Source organism: Gracilinanus agilis, chromosome 1 (assembly GCF_016433145.1).
Source record: "Gracilinanus agilis isolate LMUSP501 chromosome 1, AgileGrace, whole genome shotgun sequence".
In the NCBI taxonomy this organism is placed as follows: Eukaryota; Metazoa; Chordata; class Mammalia; order Didelphimorphia; family Didelphidae; genus Gracilinanus; species Gracilinanus agilis.
The window spans coordinates 677,521,210-677,548,174 of NC_058130.1; the positions used below are offsets into that span (position 1 = coordinate 677,521,210).

Here is a 26,965-nt window from a genome sequence, read left to right on the forward strand (position 1 = left end):
CATTAATATCTCTCTCTCTCTCTCTCTCTCTCTCTCTCTCTCTCTCTCTCTCTCTGTTCTATCAGTTCCTTCCCTCTCATCTTCTCTCATCTTTTCAAATATCTCCAAGGAACAAATCTTTTTTTTTTTTTTTGGTAGCTTCACAAATAGAATTGGGAACTTTCTATTCTTTTCTAGGCTAGCCTCACTCCCTCTCCTTTCTTTCTGCCTCTGGAGTATTACCCTACAGGTTAAATATACTGCCACTGTCTCTTTTACTCCCACCCTGCCTTGCAACCTGCCTTTCCATTATCTTTCTAACCCTCAGAGTCATACTTTGACATTTAATTATCTAGACTGCTTCTCTGATGAACATTGGCACTTCAGTTACTTTTGAAGCTCTCATTCCTCTTTCAGATAAACTCTGCTTCACTTAAATGCATTTCACATGCAAGTCATAACATCACCCTGTAATGTTATTGGTCCTCTTTGAAAACAAAGGATGAACAACAACAAATAGTTCTTGGAGATGGAGCCTAGTTAAGGAATATTTAGCATGGCATAAAAGATCAAGAGATGGTTCCAGAGTCAAGAAGTATCAAGTTCAAGTCTTACTTCTGGCACATATTTGGCTATTTAAGACTAGGCAAGTCACTAAATTTCTGTCCCTAAACCAGAAGTATCAAGCATTCAGCCCAATGGCTGCATTTGACTCTCAATTCTCCTGAGTGTCATGGAACTCAATTAAAATGTAATTGGGAAATGTTTAATGAAATAAGTAAAAATACAATAAACAATTACATTTTAAGATTAAGTCAATATGCAGTGTGCATGAATCCTTATGCCCAGATTAGTGGCCCTCTGTCTCTATTTAAGTTTGACACCACTACCCTACACAACTCTCTAAGACTATAAGTTGAGAAGGAAGCATTGATCTACTTTGGTAGAGGGAATATTTTCACTGGGAGTTCCCTAGATCAATGATATTAGAGATTAACTTTAGAAATGGCAAGACAGCCAAATTCCAATAAAGGAGATAGGATTGGGCTCTGGGGATCCTAACCTTCCTTTTTGCTTCTCTTTTTAAGGTACCTACTATATTCCTATTTGATCCCTGGTCCAATTCCCAATTTAAAGACCCTCTCAGTTAAAAAAAATAATTCATACATGTATTCATGTCATTCATTTCAAATCAATAAACATTTATTTTGTATTTTCTTTGTGTAACACTCTAGTTTTACGAAGGTACGTTTAGCATGAGTCTTGTTCTTAAAGAGCTTGCAATCTACATGGAGGACAAAAATACATATAATTCTAGAACAGATGAAATAAGAGTAGAGAGAGAGATCAAGACAGAGTATTATGGGAAACTTGAAGAGTAAGGAATCAGGATAAGCAATGGAAAGTATCATAGAGGAGGCAGAAGTTGATTTGGGTCTTGCAAGAAGGAAGCGATTTGAACAGATGGATTTGGGGTGGGTGGAAGGCTACATTATTTGTATACGGGACATTGTGATATATTTGGAAAGACTAGTTTGGAATCATGTTGTGGAAGGCTCTGAATAATATGGTTGAGAGTTTGTTATACTTTATTTAGTGGGCAATGAAGAGCCAATGAAGGTTTTTCTTTTTCTTTCCTTTTCTTTCTTTTTTTAAAAATTAAAACCCTTACCTTCCGTCTTGGAGTCAATAGGCAGAATTGTGGTAAGGGCTAGGCAATGGGGGTCAAGTGATTTGCCCAGAGTCACACAGCTGGGAAGTGTCTGAGGCCAGATTTGAACCTAGGACCTCTCATCTCTAGGCCTGGCTCTCAATCCACTGAGCTACCAGGCTGTCCGCCAGTGAAGGTTTTTTGAGTATGTGAGTGGCACAATAATAATGGCACTAAGGATTCCTTGGATAGTAATATAGAGAGTAAATTGTGGAGAGGAGAGATGGCACACAATTAAATAAGCTAAGAGTATTTAGGAATAGTTGACATGAAAGGGAGTGGGAACCTGAAGTAGGATTGTTGTAGAGGGAGTAGAGAGGACATAGAAACTACAGGGTTTGACAACTGGGTATGAGGGTTAAGAAAGGCAATAGTAAATAATTCCAGTGTCATGTGCTTTGATGACTAAGAGGGTGGTGGTGCCATTAAAAGCCCTGTCGACAAGAGGAGGTAGGATAGGTTTAGAAGGGCAAATAATGAGCTATTTTATACATAGTAAATGTCAGATACTATCAGTATATGCAAATGTGAGGATCAGGAGGTGGTGTACCTGACAATGCCTGCTATCACGGAATGGGAAAGCCATGGAAATGAGAATCAAGAGCCTGGCTTCTAAAAAACAATAAAATTCGTATTTTCATAATGCTTTAAAGTTTATAGAGGGGGTAGCTAGGTGACTCAGTGGATTTAGAACTAGGACTAGAGATGGGTTCAAGTCTGGTCTCAGATGCTTCTGAGCTGTGTGACCCAAGGCAAGTCACTTAACTCTCATTGTCTATCCCTTACCACCACATAGTATTAATTCCAAGATAGAAGTTAAGTGTTTAAAAAAAAAAAGTAAAGTTTATGGTCTTTTTTTTCCCTCACAACATCTATAAGAGGCATGTAGTGCAAGTGTTATCATCCTACTTTTTATATGAGGAAACCATAGCTCAGAGAGGTGGCTCAATTTTCCCAGAGTCACTTAGCTACTCATCAGTCATTAACTGAGGCTGGAACCCACATTTCCTGCGATTTTCAGTCTTCCTGCATCATCTCTCCCTTCTCCATTCTATCTTCTACATAATTACTAAAGTGATATTCCTAAAGAAGAGGTCTCACCGTGTCTCTATCATGTGCTCAATAAATATCATTGGCTCCCTATTGCCTTTAGAACCAAATACAAACTCGTCTGTTAGGCTCTTGCTCTTTACAGTCTGGCTTTAGCCTACCTTTCTAGACTTAGTATACATAATTCCCTTTGACACCTTCGGAGGCCCATTGAAATTGACTTTTTTTTGCTGTTTCTCAAATATGGCATTTCTTGTCCTAGATCCATGTCTTGATTCAGAATGCTCTGCTCCGCAGAATCTGTTGCTTCTTTCAAAGCTCAGCTTGTACAGCATCTCCTACATGAGTTCTTTCCTGATTCCCTCAGTTGCTAGTGCCCTTTTCTTACCCATTGCCCCCAATTATCTTGTGTTTATTTTATATATATATATCTACATTTCATATATAATCTATATTACATTTTGTATATAATATAATCTACATATATCATATGCAGTCTACATTACACAATCATTACTTTTATACTTGGGTTCCCTTTATAGAATGTAAATATTTTGCATATATTTATATATGTACTTGTAATTTCTTTGAATAGAATATAAGCTCCTGGAGGAAAGATACTATTTCATTTTTGTTTTTGTAATCCTCCTGCCAGTCACAATGTCTGACACATAGTAGGTACTTAGTGAATTCATGTCTCTTGACTTATTGAACAACCTTGTGAGGCAGTCAGTACAAGAATTATTCCTTTTTTTTTTAAAACCCTTACCTTCCATCTAAGAATCAATACTGCACATTGGTCCCAAGGCAGAAGAGTGGTAAGGACAAGGCAATGGAGATTAAGTGACTTGCCCAGGGTCACACAGCTAGGAAGTGTCTGAGATCAAACTTGAACCCAGGATCTCTTGTTTTTCCTATCTCCAGTATTATCCTTTTTCAACAGAGAAGGGCATTGAAAATCAAAGACATGAATTGACTTGCTCTCAATCACAAAGCTAATGACTGTTGGAGCTAGACTTGAACTCAGGTCTTCTGACTTCTAGGTTGGTATATTTTCCATTGGGTCTTAAATTGGATATCCAATTAGGAAGTAAGTAGGATATTCAATGTGTGAAGAATAAATACTTGGCAGATCAGAAAAGACAGGTAAGAGAACTCCCAGAAGCATTCAGTTGGAAAATTTAGTGATTGTGGCTCAAGGTGCACAAGAACTATCTAATAAACTTAATGAGCCGAGCAATTGGTTTTGAACAGTCACAGACGATAAGTACAAAATGGTAGTGATTTTTAAGAAGGAGGAAAAAGAAATATGGGTAATTATCACCCAGTATATCTAGCTATACGGCAAAGTCTTATCCAGTGCAGTGTAGGACAAAATATCAAGATCCACTGATTTGAACCTTTTTCTAGGTACCATCTTGTTAAATAAAATAAAAAATCAAACTCATCATTAACTCCATCAGTATTAATCAACCAATCAACTAATCAAACAGCAAGCATTTATCAGGTACTTAACACATTCCAGGCATTATGCTAGGTGCTAGAGATGCATAGTCAAAAATGAAACAGTCCCTGCTCTCAAGGAGCTTACTTTCTATCTGGAAAAATGACATGTACATGCATAAATATATGCAAAATAAACACAAAATAGATATGAGGTAATTTCAGTGTTCTAGAAGTGGAAGAAAGAGTATCATGTAAGAGACACTATTTGAGTTTATAATTATCCTTCAATACTTCCAGGAAATATGATTTCATTCCTATGGACTTCCTTTTACCGATGCAGAGTGGATTATTATGGACAGAAACATTAACTGGTAATCAAGGCCCTAGTGATTATTCTCTGAATAGCATGGGGTCTTAACTTGGTATCTTCAAACTTATTTTTTTAACCCTTACATTCCATTTTAGAGTCAATAGTGTGTATTGGTACCTAGATGGTAGAGTGGTAACAGGCAATGGGGGTTAAGTGACTTTCCCAGGGTCACACAGCTGGGAAGGTGTCTGAGGTCAGATTTGGACACAAAATCTTCTATCTCTGGACCTGACTTTCAATCCACTGAGGCTCCTACCTTCCCCATAAACTTTTTTTTAATATTTGCACAACTATAAGTAGGATACTCAGGAAGAAATAAATACTTGATGGATCAGAAACTCTCAGAAGCATTTAACTGGCAAATTTAGTGACTTATTTCAACTGACTTCATTTGTAAATGCATGTATTTTACTTTATTCTTTTAAAAACATTATTCTGAGAAGGGGTCATAGATTATACCAGTCACTCAATCAATAAGCATTTATTTATTTATTCTATATTATTTATTTTAAATTTAAAATTCATTACACTATTTTTGAGTTCCAAATTCTCTCTCCTACCACTCTTTGAGAAGGCAAGAAATATGTCATATATATATCGATATATATGAAGTTATATATTTCTATATTGGCCATGCTGCAACCCCCCCACCTCCACCTCAAGAAAATAAAAGGCAAAAAAGATGCATTAATCTTCACTCAGAGTTCATCAATTCTCTGCCTGGAAGTAGATAGCATTTTTCATCATGCATCCTTTGCAATTGTCTTGGATAGTTGTATTGAATAAGGTAGCTAAGTCTTTCATAGTTGATCATTGTTACCAAAGTGTTCCAGTCCACATTTATTAAGAAATGTAAGATTTAAATTAATATCCAATAACTCCAAGTGTTATATTTTATAAAGTTTATTAATAATCACTTGAAGTAGAAGAAATAAAAAGAACAAAAGTAAAACCTGAGTAAAAAATACCTGAGTAAAATTCTCTTGCCTCTCACCTCACCCACCTCCACAGCCATGATTCCAAGAGAAGAAAGAGAGGGTGGGGCTACACAAAACTTATATCCTCCCTATGCTGGCACATAATGTGAGAAGGAACATGGGATACTGGGAGAGAAAGTCCCTGGGGAGCAAAATCCTAATTACACAGTATCTACTATATGATAGGCATTGTGCTAAGTATTAGGGATACAAAGAGAGACAAAAGACAATCCCTGTTCTCAAGGAGCTCTTACAGCTACAAAAAGGGTACATGACACACAAAAGTGGTTAAACACTCCTATTCTATGTCTTTGGCTCAGTTGTTCCTTCTATGATGGATACTCAGACCACCATAGGACCTACAGTTAAAAAGTGTGAAGCTAAGTCAGACTGGCTAGAATAATGAGATATTTTTTTTTTTAAAGACCCTTTTAAAGACCCTTTCTTTTGTAACTTCCTGGGCCTTCCTTCCACTTTACGTGGACCAATCACAGCTACAGTTTTGCTTACGATTGCCCAGGGGGCACTCAGTTGATTCTGATTCATTACCCACTATCACACATGTGGGTCACAAACCTCCCCATATTTAAAGATAAGTGGGGTGTGTATGCTTCTGGTCATTGACTCTAAAAATGGGCAGGGGAGAGTTAATCTCATCTTCACAGGGGATTGGACTCAGTTTCTGAGGACCTTTTTAGTTTCTGATCTATGGCCCCAAGATCCCTTGACTTCAGAACCTGTTCTCTTTCCACCTCACCCTGCTGCATAATGGGGCTGAGGACAATTAATAAACCATATGGCCTTCTTATTCTTGCCAGAGAATGCTCATCAACTGGTGTCTGTTTTTTTTTTTTTTTAAACTTGCCTTCTGTCTTAATATCAATTCTAAGACAAAAGAGTAATAAGGGCTAGTCAATTGGGATTAAATGAATTGCACTGGGTCACACAGCTAGGAAGTATCTGAGGTCATATTTGAACCCAGGTCTCCCCAACTCCAGACCTTGTGCTCTATCAACTGTTCTCCCTCTCTCTGCCTTGCATATGTTTTTGAAAAAGCAGTTCACTAAGTGTCATCGTTTCTTTTCTGTTTAAAAATTATCCATATGCTTTCTGGGGAGAACATTAAGAATGACTAGTCAGTGGTTTCAAATTTACCACTACGACTTTCATCATACTTAGAAATTGTTTTGGAAACATAAAAGAAATAATAGCTGGGTCTCTTTGGTACTCCAAAATTTTCAAAGCATTTTACATATATCTTACTTGATTCTCACAACTCTGTGATGTGGGTATTGTTATTATCCCCATTTTATAGATGAAGACAGTGAGAGAGTTGAGTAATTTGTCCAGTCATATAGTTGGTAAATATCTGTAGTAGAATTTGATCTCAGGTCTTAATGCATGTAAGGTGGCTAACTAGGGCTGTATTATTAAGACCGAAGTTCAAATCTTACGCTAGATTTGAACTTCGGTCTTCATAATACAGCCCTAGTATCTGATCAAATCTTTTAATTCTGCTTTCCACAACTATAAAATGAGGATAATAATATGACCAGGAGTTATCATGAGAGTCAAATGAGATATTTGTAAATAAAAACAAATTTGTAAAATTTGTAAATTAAAAAAAACATAGTAAATGCTTAATAAATATTTGTTTCCTTCTTGACATCAAGGACTGTGCCACTGAGATACTTAACATGCATTGACCCCAGTGAAGATGATCTTTAATATCTATTAGTATCTATTAATTGAATTGTCCCTCGTGATACAGACAATTCGTCTGAAAAAGACCTGGGGGTTTACTGGATTAAAAAATCCATAAGAATAAGAAGTATCATATGGAAGCCAAAAAAAGATGCTTGATCTTAAGCTTCATGAGAAGGGGTGTCTAATCCAGGACTAGGGCAGTAACAGTTTTCCTATTCTCTGTCCCAGGAAACTGTTTCTGGAGTAGTATGTTGTATGAGACGTGATATTTTAGGAAGGGTATTGATTAGTTGATGAGTGTCCAGAGAAGGCTATTGGAGATGATGAAGGACTTTAAGTTCAGGTCAGCTGAGAATTCCTTAGAAGAAGTGGGGATGTTTAGTCTAGAGAATGTGGGTGGGAGGAATAATAGCTGTGTTTAAGTATATGATGACCTGTCACCTGGAAGATGGATTAGACTCTCTTAGGCCCCACAGGGAAGAACTAGAAGTAATAGATTTAATGCCATGTAAAAACAAAACAAAAACAAGAAACTTCCTATGTCCAAAACTAGAGTGAATTGTTTAGGGAGGTGATGGGGTTATCTTTCACGAGGTGTTTTTGGGCGAAGGCTCTGTGACCATTCTTCAGATATGTTACAAAAAGGATCTTTTTACATCCCTTCTGATTCTGAGATTCTGTGACTCTTTACCAAATGCTTATTTTATCATTTTATTATACTGCAAAGTTCAACTCAACAAACAACTTTGAGGTAGTGAATAAAGGAATGGTCTTGGAGTCAAAAAGACTTTTAGGTTTCAGTCCTTCCTAGTGACACAGTTGTGGAGTTGTGTGGTTATCAAGAAGTCACAACCTCTCCATGCCTTTAGGCAGTTCTGTAACAGCATGAATGATGATTGTTTCAGTTAGCAAGATGGTGCCTAGGAAAGAGTCCAAGTCACTAGATCTTGGTCTTTTATTCTTTTACTGCTCTGCATGGACAGTACTTTGCCATACAGTTATAGTAGCCATCTATCCGCATTGGTAGGAGAGTTGCCTCCTCGTGAGTTCTCTAAAATGATGAAATCACAGATGTGGACCAAAAAACCAAAATGATAAAACATAACATGTTGGCAATTCAGAATTGAAAAATGATTGTCTCTGCCCTCAAAGAGCATATAATCTAACACACATGTTAACAACTGATCATAAATAGCTTTTGGGTTATTTTATGCAGTGTACAGAGGGCTAGATTTGGAGATAGGATAACCTCAGTTCAAATCCTGCTTCTGACACTTACTAGTCATGAGATTGACCCTGGACAAGTTACTTGACCTTTCTTAGCCTTGATTTCCTTTTCTTTAAAATGAGGATGATAATAACACTTTCCCTAAAAGATTATTGTGAGGATCTGATGAGGTCACATATAGACAGCTCTTTGTAAACCTTAAAGTGTTATAAAAACGCAATTATTATTATCTCATTTATGTTGAGTCTCTCTTGAAAGACTATAAATTGATGAAGTCAGGGATTGTATTTTCTTTTATGTCCCTCATGGAGCCAGAGTCAGAGGTGAGTATATTTAGTAGGTGCACCAAATCCCCAATAGAACTAAATGGGAGGGTCTTATTAGCAAAGAGGGGCAATTGGGTGGAGGCGATGTTGGAAGTGGTTTGTGGTTCATTTTTAGTCTTATCTTGACACATAAACTCAAGACCCAGTGAGTCATCAAGAGCACAAAGGTCATCAAAAGCACAGGGGCAGCTGGGTAGCTCAGTGGATTGGGAGCCAGGCCTAGAGACAGGAGGTCCTAGGTTCAAATCTGACCTCAGACACTTCCTAGCTGTGTGACCCTGGGCAAGTCACTTGACCCCCATTGCCTACCCTTACCACTCTTCTGCCTTGGAGCCAATACACAGTATTGACTCCAAGACAGAAGGTAAGGGTTTAAAAAAAAAAAGGGGGGGGCAGCTGGGTAGCTCAGTGGAGTGAGAGTCAGGCCTAGAGACAGGAGGTCCTAGGTTCAAACCCGGCCTCAGCCACTTCCCAGCTGTGTGACCCTGGGCAAGTCACTTGACCCCCATTGCCCACCCTTACCACTCTTCCACCTATGAGACAATACACCGAAAGTACAAGGGTTTAAAAAAAAAAGTTTATAAAAAAAAAAAAAAGAGCACAAAGGTGGGCTGTGTAGCATAGTCAGAAGACAAATTTGTTGCAGAATGCCCTAGGTTGCAAAACTCAGAGCTGTATAACAGCTCAGGTATAGCTCATGCATTGAATTATGCAAAAAGTACCCCCACTGAATATTTTATGAACTGTCATCTTAATTCTACTTTTATCAGAGAAATATTTTCCCCAAAGCACACAGTGGCAAGGTTTCATCTCCTACCCTGAAAACTGGCAAAGATGACAAAGATGGCACTAGTCAATATTTGAGCGATTGTGAGAAGAAAGGTACACTGGTGCATTGTTGATGTAACTATGAATTGGTATAAAGCAATTTGGAATTATTTAGGTACCTGGGAGCCATAGGTAAGTTGCTTTTGGTTGTCAGGCAAAGGATGTAGGCTGACAGCAAAGAAAAATGTATCCAGCAAAACTCAGTACAATCCTACAGAAGGAAAAAAAATAGACACTTAATGAAAGAGAAAACTCCCAAGCATTCTTGATGAAAAGACCAGAGTCGTACAGTACCTTTAAAGAGCAAATCTAGGAGTTAAGAGAAACACAAAAAGGCAAGTATGAGAGAACAATCACAAAGAAACTTAAACAAGGATACACTTTAGATTCTAATATCAGGGGATGATATATGTCCTCCCTCAGTACCTTATCATAATCAGGGTTTAAAAGGGAACTCTAATTAGACAGAAAGCCTGAGAGTAAGACAAATGGAATGGGAGAGGGAAAAGGATAGATTGGGGATGGGTTTGGGAAGGATGAGGGAGGATAGGAAAATTATCTCGTATAACCGTAGAAATAGGAGGAAGAGGTAGAAGGAACGAATGGTACTTGACTCTCATTCTCATCTGAACTGGTAAAAGGAGGGGAAAAAAAGCACATAAAGAAATTTGGGTATAGAAATGAATTTCATATAACAGAGAAACCTAAAAGAAAAGGCAAAATGGAGGTGGGGGAATAAGAATGAAGATAACGTTAATTAATCCTTAACAAAATAAAACTCTAAGTACATACAAAAATATTTATAGTATTTAATTTTGCAGTTGTAAAGATTTAGAAATGGAGGGGATGCCTCCCAATTGGGAAGTAGTTGAACAAGTTCTGGTATATAAATGTGATGAGATACTATTGTGTTGTAAGAAACGATAAAGGGAACGGTTTCAGAGAAATAAGACAAGACTTGTGTGAAGTAATGCAGAGTAATATGAATAGAACTAATCATGGTTGATAGAACAGCAGTCAAGACATACAACTTTAAAAGATTCAGAAACTGATCAATACATTGGCCAACCACAATTCTAAAGGACTGAGGTTGAAACATGCTACTCATTTCCTGTTAGAAACAGCAGATTCAGAGTGCAAACTGAGGAATATATATTTTTTGGACATGCCAAATACAGGAATTTGTTTTGTTTGATCATAGTAATTAAAGTAAGTGTTTTGTTTTGTTTTGTTTTTCTCAGAGGGTGGGAGATACATGTAAGGAGAAAGGCAGACTGTTGCTGATTGAAAAAATTAGAATTCAATTTTTTTAAAAAGAAAGGAATACTGGAATTAAAGGATTTTCGTTGAATTCTGACTTTACTACTTACTACCTGTCTGACTTTGGTCAAGTTATTTCCCTCCTCTGGGCTTCAGCCTCCTCATTTGTAAACTGAAACCGGTCTGGGTGATTCTAAAGTCTCTTCTAGCTCTAATTCCTGTGGTCCTATGATTTTACTATCTATAGAAGAAATAAAATCTCAGAACCTCAGAGATGGCCACATTCCTAAAAGGTCTGGTTTTCTTGTTTAAAGTTTGGGTTCAGGGAAGGACAATCAATTTAAAAAGGAAGAAAATAAGCATTTATTAATTACCTACTATGAGCCAGACACTGTACTAAGACACAATTATCTTGCTTGATCTTTGTGACAACCCTAGGATTTAGGTGCTATCATTATTCACATTTTATAGTTGAAGAAACTGAAGCAGAAAGAAGTTAAAGTGACTTGTACAGGGGTACCTGGCAGGGAAGTGTCTAAGGCCAGATTCAAACTACTCCAGGCCCAGCATTCTATTCACTCTATTATAGAGTTGCCTCTATTAACAATAATTTCTTTTTTTTTGACCCTTATCTTCTGTCTTGGAATCAATACTGTGTATTGGTTCTAAGGCAGAAGAGGGGTAGGAAATAAGCAATAGAAAGTTAAACGACTTGTCTAGGATCACCCAAGTAAGAAATATCTGAGGCTAGATTTGAACCTAGGAGCTCCCATTTCTAGGCCTGGCTCTCTATCCACTGAGGCACTTCAATGCCCTCAACATTAAGTTCTTCAGTACCTACTATGTTTAAGGCACTCTGCTTGACACTGGGGATGAAAGTACAAAATCAAATTGAAAAAGTCTTTGCCACTCAAGGAGCTGATATTCATTTGGAAGATATGACATTTGAACAAAAAAACAAATAAAATAAAATCTGAGAAGAGAGAGTGACACACTCCCAAGTGTTTGTAGGCTCCCCAAGGATCTGTAAGACCCTCATCTGTGAATTGCTGCCATCTGGATCTTAACTGGGAAAAAAAAAAAAATCAGCCACTCAGATGTTTTGGCTACAGATCTGGAAATATTTGGGCTCTGAACTGAGATTTTGGTTTCTCATGTGGAGTCATGGCTTCATGAGATACACAGCCTGAGTCTGTAAGACTTATGCCCTCCCTGTGCTTCATGGAGGAGGTTGGAGTAGAATATTAATTCATTTTTGATGAAATGAACTAACTGCTTCTACACATACACACACACACACACACACACACACACACACACACACGCACACGCGCACACACACACACACACACACACACACACACACACACTTCCTCCTGAACACTGATAATGAATCATCCCCAAATGGCATATTAATTTTAAATGAACATCTCTGAGAATCTCCTCCCTTCCCCCTTTCTATGAGAAAGCCTCCAGACCAATTACCAGTGCCCATCAGATTTTGTTTCCATAAATCGCACAAGAAAAGTTGAATAGAGTTGGTCTACATACACTGGTTATAGACTGTAGATATCTGACTGCCTGCAGCAGCCTGTAAACTATTGATCCCTGGCTGAGATGCTGATTAATGAGGGATGGCTCCCAGCAATCCCCCTGGGTCCCAGCCAGGCCCATTCCATTGTGTTACCTGCTCTATGGAAGAAAGCTTTAGAAATAGACTCTGTTATTCATCTTGGGACCACAGGGAATGAGTGCAGTGACAAGAGCTCCTTCCTTGTTCTAGGATTCTCATTCAAGATTCCTGTCGTTTTAGACAATGGCATTACCACAGAGAGGATTTATGAAGTGGCCACACTTCCCCTCCCCTTGCCATGGCAGAACATCCAATCCAGAGTGTGGTACTGGACCCAGGGATTAAGATCTTTGTCTTGCCCCCACTTGTCCCCCAACCCCAAAGCACCTGGGTGGTCGAGGCAACTGTCTCCAAGCCCAGACATAAGATATTTACTTCGACACTGTTTGTGACATAATGGTAGACAGCAAATTGCCCATTTATCAAAAGGAAGAGCCTTGGTACAAGTGCATAAACATGGCACTCATCTCAAAATTCAATTACCATATGTAGATAGTTTGGCTTGTCATTTATGTACTCGGATATTTATACACCCATCATCCTTAATCACCTCTGAGAGAACGAATGAGTGCGTTTAAGAACAAATGTTTGCAACATAAACTAATAGTTCGTTGAAAATATTCTTCTTGGAGAAGACTACGTGGAGAGGACAAGTCAAAGCAAAAGTTCCACTCTTTTAAGCAGGGCTCCAAGCCTTTCTTGATTTTCCTCTTCCCTTCCCTGCAGGGGTTAATGCTCTCTCCCTTTTGAAATGACTTTCTACATACTTTGTTCTGAGACAATTATATAGCACAGTGAACAGAATCCTAGGTCTGAAGTCAGGATGATTCATTTCCTAGGTTCAAATCTGGATTCATATACTTCCCAGCTAGGTGACCTAGGCAAGTCACTTCATTCTGTTGACCTCAGTTTCCTCATCTGAAAAATGAGCTGGAGAAGGAAATGGGAAACTCCTCTAAGATCTTTGCCAAGAAAACCCCAAATGGGGTCATGAAGAGTTGGACATGACTGAAACAACTAAACAACAATAACAAATACTTTGTTCTGCTTCTGACACATTCTTGGCTTTGTGATTCTGATCCCTTAACCTCTTCGTGTCTGAAGTAATTTTCTAAGACTTCATATTTTATAATAGTTGTTTATCTGAATTGACAGAGAGAATTTCCCCACTGGGAGTTTCCTGTACTGAGAGATGAACTCACAAGCCCAGTATATAATTTTATTCATGTTGGACTTTCCCCAAAGAGTGTAAACTCTACGAGGGCAGGGATTACTTCTTTTTTTTTTTTTTCCTTTGTGTACTCAGGAGCCAGCTGAGTGTCTGGTACATAAAATGTGCATAGGTGCAGAATGAATATTTGTTGATAAATAAATGAAAATCATTTATTTAGTGTTTACTTTGTGCTAATTATTGGAGAAACAAATAGAAAAGCAGACAGGCCCTATTCTTAAGGGACTCAGATTCTAATGGAGGAGGTGGGGAGGAGACAACACACAGAGGGGATTTCAGTTGCCTGTCTTATCGGAAGATTTCATGGTTCTGAGGATTCAAGAGCAAAGCAGGTGGTAAAACCTCTTTTTTAAACATAATTTATATATATATATATATATATGAATAATGTCATTTTGATTCCTGATGCTGATCCATTTAACAAAAAAGAAGGAAGAATGGATGGAAGGAAGAAAGGAAGGGAGGAAGGAAGGACAGAAAGAAGGAAGGAAGAAAGAAAGAAAAAAGGAAGGAAGGGCAGAAGGAAGGAAGAAAGGAAGAAAACATTTGCATATGTTACATGCCAGGCACTGTGCCAAGTGCTTTTTACAATTGTTATCTGATTTGATCTTTCCAATAACTCTAGGTTATAGGTTTTTATATTATCCCTATTTTGCAGCCAAGGAAACTAAGACAAATTAAATGACTTTCGCAAGTTCACACAACTAAGGCTGGATTTCTATACAGGTGTTCCTGACTCCAGTCCCATTGTTCTATATATTGTGATATCTAGCTGCTTTAAGAACCTGGTTTTCCTCTTGCCTGTCTGACTAGTCCTATTCATTCTCCTTTCCTGGATCTTCACCTCGCCTTTTTTGCTAACTATGGAGGTACTTCAAGTCTCTATCCCATCCTTCTCTTTTTTCCTCTAAACCATTTTGTTTGATAGTCTCATCAGCTTCCATTCATTCAATCATCATCTCAATGCAGATGCTTCTCACATCTACTTATCCAGTCCTATCTTTTCTCCTATCCTCCAGTCTTTAATCTCAAAGTGGTTATTGAATTGAATGTCCCATAGACATATAAACCCCAACATGATCAAAACTGAGCTTGTTTCATCAAAACTCTCCTCTCTTTCCTAATTTTCCTATTACCATGGAGGGGCCCAACATCCTTCCATACACCTTACTTTCTCTCATACTCCCATATCTAATCTAGTCTCAAATTCTGTTGATTGGACCTTTGCATTACACCTTACGCAACACACTTGTACATCGCTTCTCTCCTCTGACCCTGCCAACAAACTATTCAGTGTCCTTATTACCTCACAGCTGGACCACTGAAATATAGCCTGATGGTTGGTTTCTCTACCACAAGTCTCTCTGCATTCCACTCCATTTTTCACTCAGCTATCAAAGTGATTTTCCTAAAAGTCTGAACATGTTACTCTCCTATTCAACAAACTCCAGTAACTCCCTATTGCTGCTAGGATCAAATAGAAAATTCTCTTTTGTTTTTAAAGCCCATCATATACTAGCTACTTTTTATATTTGTAGTCTTCTTATACTTCATTTCTTCCTACATAATTCAATTAATCTGGCCTCCTGGCTATTCCTTGCATAGGACAAATATATATCCTGAGTCTATCCATTTTTCACTGGATGAGTCTCACATCTGGAAAGCTCTACTACCTCAGCTCTATTTCCTAGCTTCTTTCAAGTTTCAGCTAAAATACCACCTTCTGCAAGGCCCTTTCATGGTCTTCCTTAGGCTAGTGACTTTTCTCTGAGATTTTCCACATTTTTCTGTACATGTATATATTGCTTGTACATATTTGTTTAAGTATAATCTCTACCATTAGCCTGGGAACTCCTTGAAGGGAGGGATAATCCCTCAGCCTGTTTCTTTGTATCTCCCATACTTATCCCAAATAGATTCTTAATAAATGCTTGTTGATGACTTGATTTGAGAACTTTTTTTTTCAGGTTTTTAGCGGTGGTGGCTGCTAAGGAGGCAAGACCTTTTATCTATAAGGGAAGTTCATTTTTCAGAGGGATAGGATTGCTTTCCTCCATGTTCTCTTTGAGGACCAGGCTAGAAACTAGGAAGGTGGTTTAGGGTTAGAGATGAGAAATATTGCCATTTCTAGGGCTCTTGACTTGTCTAGTCTATATCACTTTCTGTTACTCCCTCAAGGTACCATGCTCCTTAAGCTGGATTGATTTTCCTGTCTAGTTGGTAGCAATTAGTTGGCAGATGTTGGGAGAATCGAATCCTTTCTTTACTGGACTTGCTCTCTTGGACCTTGCTTGAGGGGCTGGGCAGTATACAGGGTCAGCACTCTGGGAGGCACTGCTATCTTCAGAACTCTTGGTTTGACCTGCTTAAAGTTGGTCAGCTGCTAGTAATGGCAAGAAGTAGCTGCAAGGTTCCTTCTTCACAGGAGTTGTCATCCTTGATGTTGGCTTTAGGGGATGCAATGGGGATACGGGCTATTTGTTCCTAAGTCTCTAAGCTGTTTCCCCTGGGGCATGAGAGGAGGTGGTATTTGAGATAGTGGTTTGACCCACTTGGTATATGTTGCTTCCTTTCTCCCCCCATAGAATGCTTTGCTACTTCAGCAATTTCAATCGAGTTGACTTCTAACACTCTTTACTGAGAGTCTGCTGGAAATTCCTGGTACAATGACCCAGATTTCTCCATTCAGTTAATTCACCACGAACATACTATGGTATGATGAACAGTAATTGCTATCTCCTTTAATGTCTCTGGACACTTTGCATGAGCCTCTCCTTGGTATTATATAGTCCATAATATTCCTGGATTATCTCCCCAACTATATTGCAAACTCCTTTGAAAGGGGGTATGTGTCTTATTTCATCTTGGTATTCCAAGTTCTCAGTACTAGTTTTTGCACATTATATAGATTTAAGCATATAGAGAAGAGGTACAAAATATATACACAATAACTTGGGTTCACGAGGGAAAAAGGATTAGCTGTTGCTTTAGATAAGGAAAAAAACTTCATATAGAGGGTGATGCTTAAATTTAGTCTTGAAGGACACTATAGACTTGAAAAAAAAGTTGAGGAAAATACATTCCAGGGATTAAGCACAGTCTATGCAAAGGTATGGATATGGAAGATGGTGAGACATATATGAGGGATAGAAAGGTCAGTTTGGCTAGACCAGAGAGTGTTTGAATGGGACTGAAGAAATGATCTGGTCAAGCCTTTTGCCTTTTGTGTCTTTCATCTTCTTCTCTGACCCACTCATCTTCTTTGCTCATCTGAGATCTACCTAGATCTTTCATGACTTCCCCAACCATTCTACCCATTGTAGATCATCCTCTCCTTTGAACTCCCATAAAAACTGGATTTGGAGGAAGATGGAACATTAGAAATCACTGAGTCTCAGAGTCTCTTGGAGCATCCCCTTTTTACCTCAGTGGTATCTCTATGAAGTTTTGGTCTTTTTAGCTGATATTTCTAAAAAAAGTCATTCATTTTCCCTCAAATAACCATCTCCTCTTTGCATCTGTTTCATTGTCATGCTCTTGTTTCAAATGAGTTCACAAAGAGTTGGACATGATAGAAAATGAATGACTGAACAATGAGAAGGCATAAACACTCTATGGATGGTTAGGGAAGTGGTATTTCTAGATAAGCTTGGTAAATTGCTTTATTTTACTCAAGAACTGAACAGCAAACACTTAGATTTAAACCAAGCAATGGAGGCATAGAAGACATCTATAAAGTAATATGAACAATTTTCTTGCATGGCATTTGAAATCAGTCTCATTATCTTTAAAATCACCTGTCAAAATTTGCGCAAACTACTTTAAGGCTTTCAACAGAAGGCATGTTTGGCACATTTCACAGCCTATTTTTAGAACATAATTCTATTTGTATTACATATTTAATTATATACTTTCTTGTTCTACTCTCAAATTCTTTCATGTGTGTCTCTGAAATTAAATTCCATAACACCTACTATGTACTAGGTATTATACTAATCAGTTATACAAAAATTCAATTGAGTCTCTCAAAAAGCTTACTTTCTGTGAGGGAAAATGACACATAAACAGACAAATCTAAATGAAATCTATTCAGAGTATACACAAAGTAATTTGGTGAGGTTTGAGCAAAAACTAACATAAGGTAAGATCAAGAAAATCCCCCTGTTGGAAGAAGAATAAGACTTCCTTGAGTGTAGAGATCTTGTCTTATATGTCTCTTATATTACCCAAAAAAGCTAGCACATGCTGGAAATGTAACATATACTCTGAAAATAATTGTAGAATTTTATTTTCCTGTATCAGAGGAGTGGAAGTAAGCTTTGGAAGTCACAAAATTTTTCTGCAGTCATCAGCTTTTATTTATGCCATAGTAGTACCCAATCGGGGTGTTAGATGGTACAGCAGATAGATCACTGGACCTGGAGTCAGGAAGACCTGAATTCAAATATGATCTCAAACACTTACTAGCTCTGTGACTCCTGGGTAAATTACCTAACCCTGTTTGCCTCGGTTTCCTCACCTGTAAAATGAACTGGAGAAGGAAATAGTAAACTACTCCAGTATCTTTACAAAGAAAACTCTAAATGGAACTGCTTGAACACATGGGTTGATGCGGACATGATTTGGGATGCAGACTCTAAACGACCACTCCAGTGCAACTATCAATAATATGGAAATAGGTCTTGATTGATGACACACGTTAAAACCAATGGAAATGTTTATCAGCTCGGGGTGGGGGGATGGTTTGGGGGATGGTAGAGGGAAGAGTAAGAACATGAATCATGTAACCATGGAAAATTTTTCTAAAAAAATAAAAATTTAAATAAAAAAATAAAACTCCAAATGGGACCACGAAGAGTTAGCCATGAGTGAAATGACTGAACAACAAAAAGTACATTATCTCCATAGGTATCATCTATGAAAACCCCACTCTCCAAAGCTACTATTCTTGATGCTCTCTGTTCTAAGATCTCTTTTGGTGCTAATAGTCCACTTTTTAAACTTCAATGTTCTGAGACCTCATGCTTTCAAGTTCTATAATTCTGTGGTCTACATTTTAATATTCCTATTTTAAGTTCCCTTCTAATCTTGACATCCTATATTCTTTAGGTCTCTTCCATCTTTACCACAATATGCCTTTAGACAATTTATAAATTTATATAATATCTTAAGGTTTAGAAAGGTGTGTAAGGTCCCTTTTCCACGCAGTTTTGACACTAGGGGTAAAGTTCTGTGACCTTGTCCCAAATGCAAGAAAAGATTACTATACTTCTGATGGGGGAGGGTGGGAGGAGACATAAAAGGGGACTTTGCCTTAGATACTGCATGACTGATCTGTGAGTAATAGAGCTTTATATACAATCAACCCAAGGGAAGTTATTGGTGTTTTGTGGGGCGGCTGTCAGAGATGCATGTCTGACTTTTGGAGGCCTGGAAGGAGGGCTGAGTAAAAACAAAATTTGCAGTTTGAAAATGTTTTTGTAGCAGATTCACTTTAATAAAAAGAAGAAACCAACCCGAACATTTTTTTTCCTTTGCTTTCTTGCTCTATGACTTACTTCTCAAGTAGCCTCAGAGAGCAAGTTTTTTGCAATGAAATAGCTTCACTTATGTTTTCTAGAATTTTCCTTTGCAATTTTTAGGGAAAGGCTACTTTTGGGAATTGGGAAGATTTGAGTAGGGACTCAAAAAGAAAGTAAACTTTGTCAGAGCTTCATATTCTTTCTTTTTGTCCATGGTCAGGGAGAGGGAAGAGGACAGAATGATGGCTGGGCTATTCAATTTAAAGCCATGAATGTGATCTTGAAGGGGAGTAATCTGGTTACCCAGGCTGATTCTGGGGTACATAGAATTTTGTTGGAGAGAAAAGAGAGCAGTCAGGAAAGGGAACATTAAACCCAATGGTTGCCTTGGTTTTTGCAGGGATGTTGTGAATTTCAGGTAACATGGAGGCACATGGTCTGGAATAGCTATATATCGCAGGTCTTTTGGTCTAGTGTGCCAGATATTTTCTATAATTCCTGGGTTCTGAAGAATGAGCAAAAGACAAACCAGACAATCAAGGCAGTATTTTATGAAGTGTTTAATATATTACAAAGAGGTTGAAAGTACATGGCTTAGCGTAAGGGTTCTTGACTTCAGAGTACATCAACTTACCTTTTTTTTCTTTTTTTAAACTTTACCTTCTGTCTTAGAATTGTTATCAATTCTAAGGCAGAAGAGCAGTAAGGGGGCTAGGCAATTGGGGTTAAGTGACTTGGCCAGGGTAGGAAGTATCCAAGGCCAGATTGAAACACCAAGTCTAGCATTCTAGCCACTAAGCCACCTAGCTGCTCCTTAATTACTTTTTGAAAATAGTATAAATTTAAATTACTTTCTAGAATGTTCAGACTAATTTACAATAGAATATCGTATCCGTCCCCATTCTATCGAATATTGCAATTTTTAGAGTGACATCACATGATATAATCATGGGATATAAGAGTTAGAGGACAACTTAAAACACATTACTAGAAATGAAAGAGACCACAAAACTGCTCTAGTTCAATCTATTTTATGTTGAAAGAACTTTAAGTGTTTTAAGTGTTAAGATTGCTTGAGGTCACAGAAAGAGTTGGTATCACAGTAAGGACTAGAAGACAGCTCTCTGATTCTTATGCTCTTATTACTTGACACCAAGTCATTGCCTGCAAGATGTAGAGGAAGTACAACCCATCTCTGATTTTCTTTCAGAATTTAAAAAAAAAAAAAAAAAAAAAAAAAGGGAAAAATATTACTCCAGGGAAAGAAAATTCTTTTTTTCTATTTTACTTCTGAAAACAAAAACAAAAACAAAAACATAATAGTAAGGCTATCTCTGGCTGGCAGAAGATGTCTACTGTAAAAGGTTAGTAATTCAAAAGTTATTAGCCTACTGATTAAGCTTGAGAAGTTGTTCATTTTCTCAAATGTCTGTCATGGTGAGATTTTAGTCACTTAAACTCTCTTTGCTTCAAATTCTTCTTATATAAATTAGAGACAATAATATTGTTCTTGTCTAACTTCTAGGTGTTTTTTAAGTGTCAAATGAGATAACACAACTAATGACATTTATTCAGTAATTTAGGGTTTTACAAAGCATGTATACACATCATCTCATTTGAGTCTAATGACGACTGTGAGTTGTTATATTTTACAAATGAGGAACTTGGGAATGAGAGAGGTTATAAAATGGTTTGTCTAGGGCCACACTGCTAGTAATGGTTTAGGGATAAGAGAACCCAAGGCTAGCCCTCTATGCCATCTAGCTGCTAGGACTGTTTAAGCATTTTGAGATGGTTAAAACAAAATAAAACAAAATCTTATATCATAGATCTAGAACTAGAAGGGACTTCAAAGGCCATCTCACCAGCCTTCTCATTTTATAGTTAAGGAAAGTGAAGCCCGAGGAAAATCAATAACTCACCCAACCAAGGTCATTCTGGTACTTTAACATCAAAGGTGACATTTGAACCCAAGACCTCTAACTCTAGAGCCAAGACTCTTGTTCTTGGTTGCAAAGGACATTAATACTTAACATCCTGCCTTTTGCTTTTTTCCCCCACTCTCTTTTATACTTGCAATGGTCTCCTTTCTCATCTCTGCCTATTAATGTTCCTGGCTTCCTTTAGGATTCAGCTCAAGTTCCATTTCTTCCCTTGCCCCTCCGACCCTCCATCACCCATCTTCTAGTGCCTTCCCTTCTAAGGCTTCCATATATTCCATATTAATATTATATATACTTATGTCTGTATGTTCTTCCATTAGAATGTAACCTCCTTGTAGGCAGGAATTGCCATCCCACCCCCCCCTTTTCTTTTCCTTTGTATCCCTAGGGCAGTGATAGTGAACTGTGATGACATGCTGAGCTCTCTTTGTGGGAATGTAGCCATCCTGGCTTACAAGCCAGAGTTGGTTACTAGAAAGGCAAAGGGACTTGGGCGGAGCTGCTCCCTTCCCCCTCTCCAGTGTACCTGCAGGCATTTTTTCATGTCACCCACCCCTCTGCCCAGCAGCCTAAGCTAGCTACCCAGCACACAGCGAGTAAGGTAGGTGGCTCACAGGCAGCAAAGCTGGAGGGGAGCAGAGCGCTTGAGGCCACTCCCCTTCTCCTCTCTACACTCGCTAAGGACATTCCTCACTTCACTCACCCAGCAGCTCAATGGGAGTGCTTTCTCCCTCCTCTGTGAGGGGTAAGGGTTGCATCTGGTATTCGGTGGGGGGTGAGGGGCACACCAGGCGTCTTGGGGGGCCGGGCATGGCACTTGGCTTATGGGGATGGGGGGCGGGGCCGAACACTCCATCTCTAAAAGGTTCCCCATCAATGCCCTAGGGCTTATTAGAGTGGTTGGAACCTAGTGTTTACTCAGAACTAGTTATTGTGAAAGTCCCACAGCGATAAATGGTAGGTCAGAGATAACGTAACAGATAACAGATCATTAATGAAGACTGAAAGTAGAAGTAGTGAAGTCAAGAGCTTCTCTGAGTCATTACAATATCACAGGGTTAACCGCGCCTCGGATGTAGGGTGAGTTTTGGTTAAAGTAATTAGCCTTTCTTTGCCTTAGAGGTTATCTATCCGACATGCCCCGTAAAGTTGCAGGCTTATAGTTCCCCTTTCTCCCTGTACACTTGTTTGGCAACCTTTTTCCTGACTCCTGATTTTCATAACTGTGCCTCAGTTACTTCCTTTAAAAAAAAAAAAAAACAACCAAAAACCCTTACCTTCCATCTTAGATCAATACTGTAAATTGGTTCCAGGGCGGACCAGAAGAAAGGGCTGGGCAATGGGAATTAATTAAATCCCTAAATAAATAAATTAATTAAATTAAAAAAAATAATTAAATGACTTGCTCAGGGTTACACATCTGAACTCAGGACCTTCTGTCTGTAGGCTAGGCTTTCCATCCACTTAGCTACCTAGCTTCCCCCCTTTTCCCTCAGTTTCTTGATATCACCATTAATTTCATGCAGCCTAGAAAGAATTTGTTCAAAGAAAAAAAAAGAAAGATGATATGGGGACAACCATGAGGGTGTCATAATCATTCTTCTAGCATCCTTAAATTCTGTCATTCTGCTTTTCATCTTCACTCTAGGTAAGATAAAATGCCAAGAGTCCATTATGATATCCTCCTAATGAAATATCTAAAAAAAATGCTACCCTTTCCTTCTCTCTATTTCTTAACTTTGTTTCCAAACTCTAGGAATTTTGCTATGAAAAGAAGAAATTTCAAGATGTAAGTGCAAAAGTCTGACTGAGACTATTTGCTGAATATCCTGGTGAGAGATGATTTTGAATGGGTGAAAAGGGATGTTGATCACATTTCCAGCCCTACTGTCCCTTGTTTCCCTGCATAGAACCCTCCACCCCAGTCAGGTGGCCTCCTACACAACTTGAACTTTCTCACCTTTGCTTACCTTAGTGATAATTTCTACAGCATGGAGGTTTACATTTTCCTCACAACTCTGTGGGGTAGATGGTGCTAGTGTTGTTACCCCTATTTTACAGATAATGAAATTGAGGCTCATGATCAGATGATTGGAGCCAGAAGTCAGGTCCAAGTCTTCACATTCATGCTTTTTCTGCTACATTATACTAACTGGACATTTTTTCTCCAGGACCTAGAATGCCTCAATTAATTTACTTCGAATTTTTCCCGTCTCTGAAGAGCCAGATAAAATATTAACATTTTTCATGAACTCTTCTCTGCCCCACTGAACCCAATACCCTGAACACCTGTACTTTCATTTACATGAATCATGTACAACTTTGTATAAACAATCAGCTCTTCATTGAGTCATAGTATCCAGATAAATCCATCAAGTATTTGTTAAGTTTTGTTTTTTGGTTGAATCCAACTCTTTATAACTCCATTTGGAGTTTTCTTGGCAAAAATGCTAGAATGGCTTGCCTTTTCCTTCTCTAGCTCATTTTACAGATGAGAAATGGAGGCAAACAGTGTTGTGACTTGCCTAGGGTCACACAGCTTGTAATTATCTGAGGCCAAATCTGAACTTGGGAAGATGTCTTCCTGGCTTCAGACCCAATATTCTATCCACTGTGCCACCTTGTTGCCATGAATATAGGGCTCACTAAATATTGGGTAATTGATTCTGACAAACAACATTAAACGTTAATTTAGCCAATTATACATATTTTGCAATATTCTAGATTTAAATAAATGAATTTCTTTTTTAAAATAAATTTTAAAATTGTCTAAATGTAAGTTTCCTTGTTCTCTACTTCCAGAGAGTCCTGCCATGTAACAAGAATCATTTTAAAAAGAAAAAGAGAAAGGAGAGAAAAAATCACCCAAACTCATCAATACATTGGGAAAAATAATTGAAATATATGCAGTATTCCATACCAATGGATCACTCATATCTGCCAAGAAATACATCTTTTCATGTCTCTTCTTTGGAGCTCTGCATGTTATTTGTAATCTGCAACATTTTAATTAGTGAATTTCAGTACATAGATGGCATAATATTTTAGACAGTCCCTTGTCTATACTTATTCCCATTCATGTTTTGTCTTAAATGATCTTAGTGTATACTGACTTCTATTTCTGCATTTTCTGCTTTGCATTATTTCATAAAGATTTTTCCATATTTCATGCTATTCCTCTTATCTGCCAATCTTAATTGAACTGTAGGATTTCATTATGTGAAAGTACCACAATGTAGTTAACTATTTTCCTATTGTTGAATGCTTAGTTTCCTTCTAGTCTTTTGATTTTACAAATAATGCTGCTATAAAAATTTTTGAAAGGATAACTTGTGTATGTGTGCGCTTATAATATTCTCAGGGTATATGCTCAACAATGGAATTATAGGGTTAAGGGGTTTAATTATTCTGGTAACCTTTACTGCAAATTGTAAGATTGATCTCTACAAAGATTCTACAAGTTTGTAATTATATCAGCAATGAATAAATATGAATGAATGCACCTGTTTCTCCACAACCCTACCAGCACTGGATTTTATGGCTTTTTATATTTTTATTCAACCAATATGACAGATGTGAGGTGGTTCTTTAAGATTGTTTTAATTTATATTTTCATTATTAGTGAAATTGAACATTGTTTCAAATTATCATCAAGAATTTAAAAAATTGTTTCTTCATATCTTTGGACCATTTATCAACTGTGAATTATTAACAGTTCATTATATATTCTAAATATAAAGTTTTTATCTTTAATATTTCCATATTTATTTTGATGATTTATATTCTGTTATACAGAAAAAGTTTCATTTTAATGAAATCAAGTAATATACCCAGTCCTTAATAATTCCTTTTAGTTGTTAAATAGGAAAAAAAAGTCCTTCTTCCATAAATGAGGAAAATACATTATTTAATTTCTCTCATATCTCAATAATTCTTTTTAAATCTATCACCCAGCTGAAATTGACTGAAGCATATTGCAGGAGATGTGGGTTTAAATACATTTGTCTTCAAAATACTAACCAATTTCTCCAAATATTTTTTAAAATAATGGACTTTTCCTAAGTTTTAATTTTCTATACCTTTGTAAAACATTAATTTTCATATATATTTGGTTAGTTGTTCAATGTTCTTTTTCTGTTCCAATAATCTCTTTCTCTATTTTTGGCTCAATATTTTACTGGTTCTGAAAATAATTTTATAATAAATAACCTTTGTCAGCTTCTTCCATGCCTTCTCTCCCTCAACTAAATCCTGGATAATTTTGCCTGTTTATTTTTCCCATGTAAATTTAATCATGATTTTATTCAGCTCTATGAAGAAGCATTTTAAAAGTTTGAATGGTATGGTAACAGACATATAGATTGTTTGATGAATATCATCATGTTTACTATATTAATTTGACCTATCCATGAACACTTAATGTCCTTCCAATTATTTAGATCTTTCTTAATTCCAATTATTATAATTTATTTTTAATCAACCAACATTTGACTTGTGCTTGGCTCTGTGATAAGTGCTAAAAACAGAAAATCAAAGATGAAAGAAATAATCTCTCTTCTTAACAAAACTTTTTAAAAATTCCTCTGTGAGTTAATTTTCAATCAGCCTTAGAGAGGCACAAGGGACTACCTACATATATAATTAAATTCAAAATACATGCAAAAGTGGGGACAGCTAGGTAGTAGCAGAGTAGATAGAGTACCAGGCTTGGAGTCAGGAGGACTCATGTTTCTGAGTTCAAATCTTGTCTCAGATACTTACTATCTATATGTCCCTAGGTAAGTCATTTAATACTATTTGCCTCCGTTTTTACACCTATAAAATGCTCTGAAGATGGAAATGGCAAATCACTCCAATATCTTTGTCATGAAAATCCCAAATGAGGTCACAGAGAATTAGACATGACTGAAAAACAACTGAACAGCTTTCAAAGTAATGTATGTAATGCTATAAAGCTGGGGTGGGTAGAATGGGAAGAGGCACTAGCAACTTGAAGAACCAGAAAAACCTTGTGACAAAAGGATAAGAAAAGGGTGGGAAGAGAGGGATATCTATAGGGAGTACATATGAAGAGGTAGGGTGGGGTAAGGTGAAGGGATAAGGGAATTAAGAAGTGGGAGGGCACAATTGGGGGATAAGGAAAGGATTTGGCAGGTAGATAGAATAAGAAATAAAAGGAAAGGGGGAAAGGATAAGGGAGTGACCTTTGGAAAGGTGAGCTAATTTGGATAATAATAATAATGAGGGCAAAGGGAAGGGAGAATTTTTGGGAAGAGAAGTGAATAGAAGAGGTATTATTTAAAGGAAATCAAACATCTGAGAATGGTACAGCAGAAAGAAAGGAAGAGAGGAACAAATAGTGAGGAGAAATGGAGTAGATGGAAGTATACAACTAGTAATGATGATAGTGTAAAATGGGATGAATTGACCCAATAGGAAGAAAATGGATAGCAGAAAGGATAAAAAATCAGGACCCAACAATGTGTTTTTACAAGAAACAACTAAAAATGAGATACAAATACAGAGTGAAGGTGAGGAATTGGAGCAGAATATACTGTGTCTCAGATGATCCATAGAAGGCAGGAGTAGCAGTCATGACAGAGTTGCTGTATTTTTTTTTTTTTTTTTTGCTATATGCTAAAATGGAAATAATTGGAAAGGATAAACAGGGTAACTATATTATGTTGGGGGGGGTGGGCTACTATGAATAAGGAAGTATTATTAATATTGGACCTGTATGTACTGTGTTATAAC

At 37.5% G+C, this 26,965-nt stretch overlaps 1 long non-coding RNA gene across 1 annotated transcript in view; it reads left to right on the top strand.

The window, feature by feature from the left end:
- The window catches only part of LOC123231960, a 27,734-nt gene extending 3,575 nt beyond the window's left edge, over positions 1–24,159 (top strand). The window contains exon 3 of the long non-coding RNA XR_006505132.1: positions 24,014–24,159. This is a non-coding gene — a long non-coding RNA (uncharacterized LOC123231960). The remainder of the gene's footprint in view (positions 1–24,013) is intronic.
- Positions 24,160–26,965: the final 2,806 nt, after the last annotated feature.